Here is an 11,047-nt window from a genome sequence, read left to right on the forward strand (position 1 = left end):
CGAAGTGTCCACAAGCACCGTGAAAGACGTTTCAACAAGTGTTTTTGCCCGTGAAGGCTACCCATAAGAGACGTTTGTGACAATGGACCTCAGTTCACTTCGCGTGATTTCATCACTTTCCTGCAAAACGGAAGCATCAGTCTTTCACATTCTTCGGTCTACTACACCCAAGTCAATGGGCAAATAGAATGTTTCAATCGCACATTGAAAAACTTCATTCAAGTCGCACTCCTCGAAAGACGACTACTCCAGCAAGCTGCCACAGAATACCTTGCCATTTACCGCTGTACTCTGCACGCCACCACCGGGGTCGCCTCAGCAGTTCTGCTGCATGGTAGAATGCCCCGAACCAGGCTGGATGCCGTGGGTTTCTCAGCTCCAGCATTTGCGGAAGACCCAGCCAAGGAGTTGGCGCGACTTCGTCAAAGGGTTCGGCGTCAACAGCAGAGCAGCAAGCACTACACGGACACAAGGAGAGCCGCCAAGAAGACGAAGATAGCCGTAGGTGACTTTGTCCGTATCAAAAAACCTTCTGTTCGTTTCAAGGGAGACTGCACCTTTTCTTGACCTACTAAGGTGATCAAGAGGAGGGGAGCAGCCTCTTTCCGACTTGGAGATGGCCGTACATGTAATGCGTCCAAGCTTTCCAGGGTTCCGGAGAGGGGCACCTGGGAACCAGGCCAGCCTGCCAATCTACAGCCGCGATCTCCTGATGCGCTGCAGCTCGCCACGCCACAGCCTCGGTCCCCTGATGTGCTGCAGCCTGCTGTGCTACAGCCGCGTTCCCCCAGGATGCAGGTACGGCCTCCTGGCATACTGCAGCAGCATTCTACGAGCCCGTCGCCATCGTCGCCAGGGCGACGTCGAAAGCGGCCGACCCAAGAGCGCCGGCCACTGGCCTGGCTCCAAGACTACCAGACCAACTAGTTGGCCGTCTGAAGTTGTATACATACTCTGTAAATACCGTATTTTCCCGATTCTAAGCACCCCCCCTCTATTTTCGCGAAAAAGTTAGGAAAAAAGTTTGCATGCGAATCTAAGCACCCCCCTATTTGTTAGGAAGAGCGCGTAGCCAAGGCCGCCAAACGCGCTTGCTCACTCTGGAATCAGTGCTGGGCGGACCTGCAGGCACGTGGTCGATGCTTCTGTTGGACGCGTTTCGCGGCCATCTGACCCCGGAGGTAAAGACAAAGCTTCGGAACATCAATAGCGACGTGGTTGGGATTCCGTGTGGCATGACGCCAGTGCTGCAACCCCTCGACGTTTCAGTCAACAAGGCCTTCAAAGCCAATCTCCGACAGGAGTACGAAGAGTGGGTGCGAAACCCTGACTGGAAGAAGACGCCGACGGGAAAGCTGCAGAAAGCGTCCCTATCAACCATCGCAAAGTGGATCTCGGACGCGTGGAAGAGGGTCCAAGTGGACGTTGTGGTCAAATCATTTAAGAAGTGCTCGATCACAAACAACTTCGATGGATCGGAAGACGACCTACTGTGGGATACTGAGAGCAGCGGTTCAAGCGGTGCTACGAACTCGAGTGGCAGTGATAGTGACTGAGCATCCTACACATGTGGTGGGTTTACTGTCTGCACCGATTTTTTTTTTTTAATGTTTGCAAATTAAAATGTTGTTTCTCGCACCCATCTCCTCGTGATATCGCAGCGAAAAGAGGGAGGGGGGGTCATTATAGATTTTTCGAATCTAAGCACTCACTTTGGGCATCGCGATCGTAAAAAAAAGGGGTTGCTTAGAATCGAGTAAATACGGTATGTGTAAATAAGTACAGTGTGCATGCCTTGGGGTTTCCTTACTAATACTTACTAAAAACTAATCACTAAAGATAAGGGGGGGGAGTATGTTGTATTCAGTTTCGTTATTCATTTCATTTCTTTATTTGCCACGAGGGGCTTCTGTTCCTCGTTATATATATGATTGTATATGTTGAAAAAACGGCTTTTTACATCGGGACGGCTGCAGCCTGACTTCAACCTTCGAAAATACCACAGACTGCTTACTCCAAATGTCAGTGTTGCCATAGCCACCATGCTCCTGAAGCTCTTGCTGCTGCTCTAGGCCTCTGAAAAGGGAGCTAAGTTCTTTCTTCCCATGCCTTTCTCTCAGCACATCATGTTCGCAATACAAGCTGACTTTGGAGCATTGGACATTTGGACATAGACAGTTTTGTTTTGGGTCTGTGTGTGTGAATGTGAACCGGCAACAGAGACACTCAAGCAATCACGGCACGAGTGTACGCAGTCTTCAACATGCCACGGAAAAACACAGGAACGAGTCTGCTTCACTAAAGCTCTTACAGAAGTTTCGTAGGCTTTCTGACGTGCGTCGGCAGCACACCCTTCCGGCGGCTCGTAGCAATGCAAATTCAAAACTCGTGCCTATCTGCTCCCGGCGAGCTGATTGGAGGCACAAAGCGAGATGGCACACTAACATGGCTGCATTTCCGACTTCAAAAACTCTACTTCAGGGCCTCTCCTATTTTGTTTCATTCCTCCGTGGGTTCATGCATAGAAATCTGGAAGCGCAAGAGCGCCGCCATGTTGCTACGTTGTCGTTGCCAGCTCCCGAGACAATTGCTAGACTTGACAGTAATCAACAAGGGTGGTTGCTTGCTAATTCAAGGTAAAAACGACGTACAGCATGAAGGACAAGGGCTGAGAGTGACGATAAACACAGTAGTCAGATTTAATCTGGCAACTGATAGCATCTTGCTTGTAATGGTGCAATGTGGTGTGCGTGCAGCTGTGTGTGTGGGGTGTGTGGGCTTTATTCTATGGTGCGGGTGTTGGCTGTGCGGGTGGCAGTTATGCATTCAGAGGATGATCCTGTTAAAGTTTCCGGCGGTGTGGTTTTCAACGGTCACGCACTGTCAGCTGTTGCAAGTGTCGCTCAACGAGGTTATGTGTGAGGAGCCCGGAGCTCTGCTCGGCTGATTCTTCGTTGGAGTTGGAAGTTGTGGTCGGCAGATCCCTCGTTGGGCATTCCATAATTCTCCTCGCACGGGTGCGGTATGTTGCAGAACCCGCGGGGTGGTTGTTTTGTTGCAGGGTGCTTTTGTTCTCATGACTGTAGGTTGGTTTCTTTACAAGTACTGATCTAGCTGGAGACCACGTGTAACCGACAAACGGAAGTATCAGGAGGGCAACTGAGATTATAATAAAGCAGGCTGCGCAGGATCTCCAGGGCACCAAAGGGACAGTGGGTGGATCAAAGTCCAAGCATGGTAGTCCGTAGGTTGGGGTCGCCAAGGCCGGTGCGTGCCAGGGAATGTTTGCACGGGCAGCTCCCTAGGCATGCACAGCAGTGTCTCGCAAGGTGGAGATACATTAAAGGTACCTGTGCCCCTGATCTTTCTTTTGTCTCGGTGCAGTGAGCATGATTAACCAGAAGAATATGGAGGGCATCCGGGGCAGTCGTGAATGCGATTGATGGCATATATAGCTCGCGTTGCCAGAGGTATGTAATAATACCAGAGTTTGTTGTATGAACCGTATGCCTAATATGCTTTGTTACGGTACCCTAAAGGAATGGGTCTAGAGGAAGTTAATATTGCATGCATTTGGTACGTTTGTTCCTGCCGCATCTACTCCTATCCCCCCTCCCCCACGCGCGCACCCACCCTTCTTTTTTCTTTTCTATATGTGTACATATAATCCCTTCCCATGACGGATTAACCAGTTGAAGTTGTCAACTTGTCAATAAAAAATAAGTCATATGCATTACTGTAATAAACAATGCCACAATGAGATTGTTTAGTGTTATTTGTTATAGTAAGACTGAGAACTGTGCGTAAAACCTCATTTTGTATTTGTCAGAGAAGCATAGGCCTCTTGCACATGTGGATATCGCAAGCTTAATCCAGTGTGCACTACACAGACAAGGCAGCTGCTATGACATGAACTGTGGCATTGAGGGCCACAGAACACGTACATAAAGGTGAAAAACATAGAGGGAAGCTTCAAAATACGCTCTGTAGTGGTGCAAAGTAACATTGTATGTGTACACTAAATATTCAAAGAAAGCAATGCATTAATGTCCTATTTGCCTTCACGTTTATTATCAAGTTCAAGTTTATTGAAGTTTATTATCAGCATATGTACAACCAGGAATCTGCCGACACACCCGCAGTCAAGGTGGATGTTCGAGGTGTGCTGGCTGCCTAAGCCTAAGGAAAAGAAGTTGCGTGAATGTCAACACCAGTGCCATTGCTTCTTGCCTCTGACCTGCACATTCCTCTGTGGCATCTTTGTTGGTGGAGTTTGTGCAGGTGCGCTGGCGTGGTGAGGTGTAGGAGTCATCTGAGAGAGAGCATCATTTACATGGAGAAGTGACTGTTTTCATTCCCTGTGGCTTTCCCTCAAATGCTTCCTTGGCGACTTGTGTGACACATCTGCAGTCAAGGTGGCTGTTCAAAGTGTGCTGGCTGCCTAAACCTAAGAAAAAGAAAGAGATTGGTTTAATGTCAATACAAGTGCCATTGTATCTTGCCTATTACATGCATGTCGTTTTAAGTTATGTGAAAAAAAATAACACCCAGGTATTTGAAGTCATTAACGTGGGACAGGTAACTACCATTAGCACTGTAAAAATGTGGCGGTGGCTTTTTGTTACGAAAGGTCATTGCGACTATTTTAGTTTAGTTTTTTTTTTTAGTTTTTTTTTTTTGATTTTTTACAATCACTGCTCCAGGAGGGCACGTAACCGGGAAACGGAGGCCTCAGGAGGGCACCTATTATAGTAAGGCAGGCGGCGCAGGATCTCCAGGGCACCCAAGGGGTAGCGGGAGGCCAACCCGAACTGGTCCGGGGTTGGCGCTCGCCGAGGCCTGCGCATGCCAGGGATGTATAAGATCGGCTGCCCGCTATCGCGGACAGCCAATTTTTTATGCGAACACCCCCTGGCACGGTTCGGCCTCCGCGGCCCCAACCCAAGGGCCGCCCTGCCTAATTTCCAGCTTTGGTGTCCCCGTTACCGCTTTGGTGTCCTGGAGGCGCCACCAATAATGCGAAATAATGACACGTTGTCACAATTTAAAAAATACGATTGAATAAATATAATTACGTCTGCAGCCGCCAACTTGTGACGCTAAGTTCAGCAGTATCGCGCCACGCGACTTCTGCAACACCAGTCAGAAGGTACGTCAGACAGACTTTCTCGCGCCTGCGGCGCTGGTGCTGAGTCACTGATCGTTACCGGCGACCGTTAAGCTACTTGCGTTCAACCGTGATTGCTAAGGCCTTCTAGATTTTCAATCTATGCGGCCCGGCTCTACTACGGTCGCTACTGCTCCCACAGAAACATCTGTGATGTTATTTGCAAGGTACATCGCCGTAAGGCGCGAGAAAGCAATGATCCGCCACGGTTGACCTAGCACGAGTGCAGCAGGGGCGAGACAGTGTTCCCGACAAAGCGGTCGCCATATCGGGCGTCAGTGCCTACTGCTTCACCATTTTACCGCGCCGGCAGCCAGCGTCGTTGCGTAAACAAACTCAACCCCACTCCGCAATGCCGGAACTCCTAGGGACGAACGCCTGCAATACGCGCTAAGAAACCTCCTCCGTAGTACCTAGGCAGAGTCATGTATTCAAGGTGCAGAAGCCCCCAGATTTTCTCTCTCGCGCCCGCTCTTACTCGCGCCTGCGCACAAACGACTGGCGATCCCTCAAATGAACGTCTCGTCACAGGGCTGACATTGGAGGAGGAGCGAAGAGAGCAAGGCTCGCGCCGTGCGCGAGAGATGGCGTCAGGAGCGCGCGCAGCTGGAGCAGTGCGCTGGTCCCAGCTACAGAGCTGGTTACGGCGAGGGACAACAGTGAGGCACAATGGCGAAGGCCACACGAAACGCAGGAACGGGCGCCAAAAAAGCTGAGCTCTAAAAAAAAAAAAGAAAATTTAAAACAATCTATACGTTTCCTGAAAGGAACAATGTTTAGTGCATGGCTTTGTGGTGTTGCACATGCTCTAGGAGATATAAAAGAAAGGGTACCTGAATGCCGATGACGTGTGAATGATCTGTAAAGAATGATGATTTGTTCCCGTGTGCGCCTTTGTTTCAAAGTCTGCAATGATAAGATTTGAGCATGTGATGAAGGTGAAAATCTGCGATCAAAGCGACCGTAGGTGAATCTGATTTCTTTTTTCTGAACTGATTCCAAAAGGTTAATGTCACATGCGCAGTGAGGGCCGGAACCAAACAGTTGAAGTGTATTCCAGTATCAGGCGGACTAATTATTTGTAAGCAGGTTTATATGTGGGAGCAAGTTTAGGAATATTAGTGAATCCAGCGCAGGCGGTCAATACAAGGTCAAGCACGGTAGCTTTTCACAAAGTACATCAGTTTGGCTGTGTAATAATTTGCAGTGAATTGAATTCAGAACAAACATTCAGGAGGGATGTGCATTCACATGATAAAACGGATAGAATGAGGAAACAAGAAATACACTGTATCTTTATTACTGAACTGAAACATTGCGCAGGATGTAAAGGTGTTGGATTGCGTAAAGGGCAGTGATCGTAGTTAGGTGTAGGGTTGTCCTCGATTGGTAGAAAGAAGGGAACAATATGAAAACAGGCCGACCAGGTAGGAGCTAATAAAACAAGAAAATTCAGGCCAGTGCTAACCAAATATGAGTCTTCAGAACAGGAGGATGTTAACGTAGAGATAAAGAATATAAGACCCTAACGAAAATAATTTCAGAGGCATCTGTTGAAGTTAGGGGTAAGGCACCAAGTCATGGAACGGGCAAGCTCTCGCAAGCAACAGAGGACCGCAGAAATGACTGTACAAATCTTTAATACCAGTAATCACACTAAACTGACTCGTGTCAAAACTAGGAAAGTGGAAAAGAATTAGTCACATAAAATTAAGTTTACAATATTTGACAGATTGAGAAAGCACTAAAAACAGAAGCATAAATTCATCAACACTTGGCATTGGCTTGAATGAGATCTACCATATTGCCTCCTTTACTAGATTCCTGCGGCATGGCTCGAGCTCTCAGAGCAATATGGTCCTGCCCTCAATTGTGAACAAGCATCGAGTGGTGGCGTTCGCCACCGACACTATAATCATGGGTGACATGTGGTGCCAACGGCTCGTGACTCAACGCAGGGTGTTTACGTGGTCGGTACCGCGGTGAAACCGCGGTCGGCACAATCCTTCGGGTGCACATTTTAAAGGCTGATTGCCTGTCCCTAGAATAGATGTGCCTGGAAACGTACGCTGAGCTATGATTAAAGGAGTACGGACACAAAAAAAAAAAAAATTCACGTGTTTTTTTTCTGCTTTAATAAGTTGCTAATGACCGAGTAATCACGGCACGAAACCTCATTTACTTCAGAGCGCGACAGGTAATTATTTGCAGTCTTTTTTGTAGTGACGAGTCGAAGTTTCGGTTCCAGAGAGCAACGAGACGGGAGAAACGGGAATGTAAACAATGTGGTTACGTGTTAGCAAAAAGCCATGACGTATGCTCTGACGCGCAGCCAGCGTGCGCGACCAACTTGCTGAATATTGTCCTGCGACTGCCGCATCGGTCGGACGACCGCAGCCAATGACAACGCCGGTAGCGTGAACGTCATCGCCACGTGGTACACCCGGCGGGGCGGGCCGGCGAGCGGGCGCCTCGCCGCTCTGATCATGTCTTGTTTTTTCTCTCCCTGGTCGAAACGCGGGCCTCTTTCGCCGCTGACGGCTGCACATAAATCGGCTACAATTTGTTTCTGAAACGAAATAACTTCTAGAATAAAGTGACCTCGAAAGAGTGCGAGTTATAAAACGTCGTGCGAAATTGTAAATCGTTGGCGTGATTTCTACTCGGGCGCGGTAAGCGCAGACGTGCCAGCAATCGTCTGTACACGAAGCGGCTCGCCTGACTGGCGTGTTTACTCATCGCTACTAACGGCACCAGGAAAACTAACCGTATTTTCACTTAAGAGAAACATAAATGCTCAGGCATTGATTGTGCTGATGAATTTAGGCGATTTTTTACGAGCTGCGGACGCATCGCAAGGACCCTCGGCCCCGGATAGACGGCCGGCGAGTTAGGCTTACGCTAGGCCTACATCGTCTCCCAGCGATCACAAGCTCGCCTGGCATGCTCGTTCGCTTCTGTCGGCGCCAATGAAATCAAATGTGCTGCAATTTAAGCGTGACATAACTGTGTACACGTTGTACCGATTAACATAGGCGCTTCGTTATACGAGCTGCAAGCGATCGTGTCACAAGCGCAACCGGTGTCGGATTCGATGGCCCTGCGAGCTATGCCTGCCGGCTCCTGGCCATCGGCGGCTGTCAACGGATCCGATACTGCTAACGCGGCCTTGCGGAAACACGTCTACAGTGCTCGCATATACGTGTTTATATGGTTATCGTTTGTTTCAAACAAGATAGCTGTGCAAATACGGTTCCTTTCACTTTCTGTTCGAAGTTACGCAACATTCCGAACTTCCACGTAGGGGCGCCGGTTCTGAGCGGAGCTACTCGCCGCATGCGGCAAATCGCACACGATGCGCCGTACGCCAGATCGCACGGAAAATCGCACCATGTGTCTTGCGCTTTAGACGTGGCCAATCACTTAGCGACTCAGATATTGCGGCCGGCGATGGCGAGGACGAACCTAAACAAAACCCTCGCATCGGCCACGATCAATGGCAAGACACAACAAATCGGCGTTGAACGTTGTGGCTGCGCAGTCAAGCTGATAGTGTGGGAAATATCCCGATGGACACGACAAAAACTGCAGTTGCAACGACACGGAGAGCGTCCCACTGCAAGTACAACAGCTAGAACAAGCAACAACAAAGAAGAGCACATGTAAGCCGCATGGCAGCCAACGAAAATTCGTGACGTAGCCACATGACGTAGCGTTTTCTTGGCTATTTACAATCCCGCGTGATGTCAATCTCGCGAGGTGCTCTATCTTGAGGTTGGCTGCGCGCACGTACTTTAAAATTGATTTTAAATATTTTCTAAGCGATATTCGCCGCTGACATTTTATAGACGATGTGTGTGTGACCAACTAAATCGATCTCGCAAGTTATCTCGACTTCAAATGTTTGTGTCAGTACTCCTTTAAGGTTAATGGCCCTAGAGATTCGCGCGCACGCCTGATGAAGATTTCGGAAGCCACACGAGGTAATGCCCAGTGGTTCCGCCTGTCACATGTGGCGCTCGCGATCGACCAACACTGTCCTTGGGTTCAGAGGGAGCAGTGCTAAAACAAACATGTTCGCAATATAAATTAGTAAGAGGCGACTGGAGGATTGGTGGAAGAAAAGTAGGGAAACGACAAAAGACGGAGACGTACAAAAACACAGTTCGCAATAGGGGATCAGAAAATTTGGGCGTGGTAGTTCATAGTGTTTTTTTTTCTTTTTTCATTATTTAACCTAGGTAGGATATTAGGCAGTATAGTAGCAAGAGCTTGATGGCGCAACCCACCGCCCCGTTCCAAAGGGGACGCTCATAATATCCATCCATCCATCCACGGCGTCATCATCATCAGCCTGGCTACGCCCACTGCAGGGCAAAGGTCTCTCCCATACTTCTCCAACTGCCCCGGTCATGTGCTAATTGTGGCCATGTTGTCCCTGCAAACTTCTTAATCTCATCCGCCCACCTAACTTTCTGCCGCCCCCTGCTACGCTTCCCTTCTCTTGGAATCCAGTCCGTAACCCTTAATGAGCATCGGTTATCTTCCCTTCCCATTACATGTCCTGCCCATGCCATTTCTTTTTCTTGATTTCAACTAAGATATCATTAACTCGCATTTGTTCCCTCACCCAATCTGCTCTTTTCTTATCCATTAACGTTACAGCCATCATTCTTTTTTCCATAGCTTGCTGCGTCATCCTCAATTTAAGTAGAACCCTTTTCGTAAGCCTCCAGGTTTCTGTCCCGTAGGTGGGTACTGGTAAGACACAGCTGTTATACACTTTTCTTTTGAGGGATAAGGGCAACATGGGGGGGGGGGGGGCTGTTCATGATCTGAGAATGCCTGCCAAACGCACCTCATCCCATTCTTATTCTTCTGATTATTTCAGTCTCATGATCCGGATCCGCGGTCACTACCTGCCCTAAGTAGATGTATTCCTTTACCACTTCCAGTGCCTCGCTACCTATCGTAAACTGCTGTTCTCTTCCGAGACCGTTAAACATTAGTTTTCTGCGGATTAATTTTTAGACCGACCTTGCCTCTCCAAGTCAGTGAGCATGCGTTGCAATGTGGGCGTCTTGCGCTGGAGTTTGAGGTATAGTAGCGGCGCCTGGTGGCGGCGCGCTAAACGTTATCTGGGTAGCACCAGCTTGGGTAGTACTGAGCCTTGGCTGTGGAGAAGCACGTTTCTAGCCCGAGCTTTCCGTCGATTCGCGCTTTTTACTGCCCTGTTGCGAGTGCGAAAAGGCTCGTCGCTTCTCACTGACCACGCCGACCACGCGGCGAGCTCGCCGCAGCCTATAGTTTAACGAAAACGGACTCTTCGTGTGCCGTGGGACGTATTTAAAGCTGGAAGCAGAAGGAATCGGCGACCTAGCTCAGTCTGGAAAAAGCGTCACCGTCGTTACTTCTGCGTCGTAGGCAGCCATGAACAAGAAAGCCTAACCGAATCCCAACATCAGATTCTGCCGTTTTCCTTCAAGGCCTCACGAAGCGGGGCGTAGGGCGCGCTGGATAGCTGCAGTTCGTCGCGTTGGGTAAGCGAAACTTCGCGCCATGCTGACTGTTTCGCCTGTCTTGAAGCTTGCTTGATTATCTGCGTTCTAAAATTCGGTCTTTTGCACCTACAGTCCCGACAGCAGACCGACATAGCAGCAGGCATGGCTGGTGATTCACGATTCGAGACCCGGCCACAGCGACAATTAACAGTTCGATCGGTGCGAAGTGGTGAAGTAACCAGGTGCGTGCAAATGAACACAAATGGTCGGGCTGATTCGGTGACAATTTTCTGCCCCACTACGAGCAGCACAGGTTAGAGAGTTAAATGTGCTCATCCTTGACCTCAAGCCAGCACGCTGAGGCAGCGCAGCAAGGTAG

Source organism: Dermacentor variabilis, chromosome 1 (genome assembly GCF_050947875.1).
Source record: "Dermacentor variabilis isolate Ectoservices chromosome 1, ASM5094787v1, whole genome shotgun sequence".
Classification (NCBI taxonomy): domain Eukaryota; kingdom Metazoa; phylum Arthropoda; class Arachnida; order Ixodida; family Ixodidae; genus Dermacentor; species Dermacentor variabilis.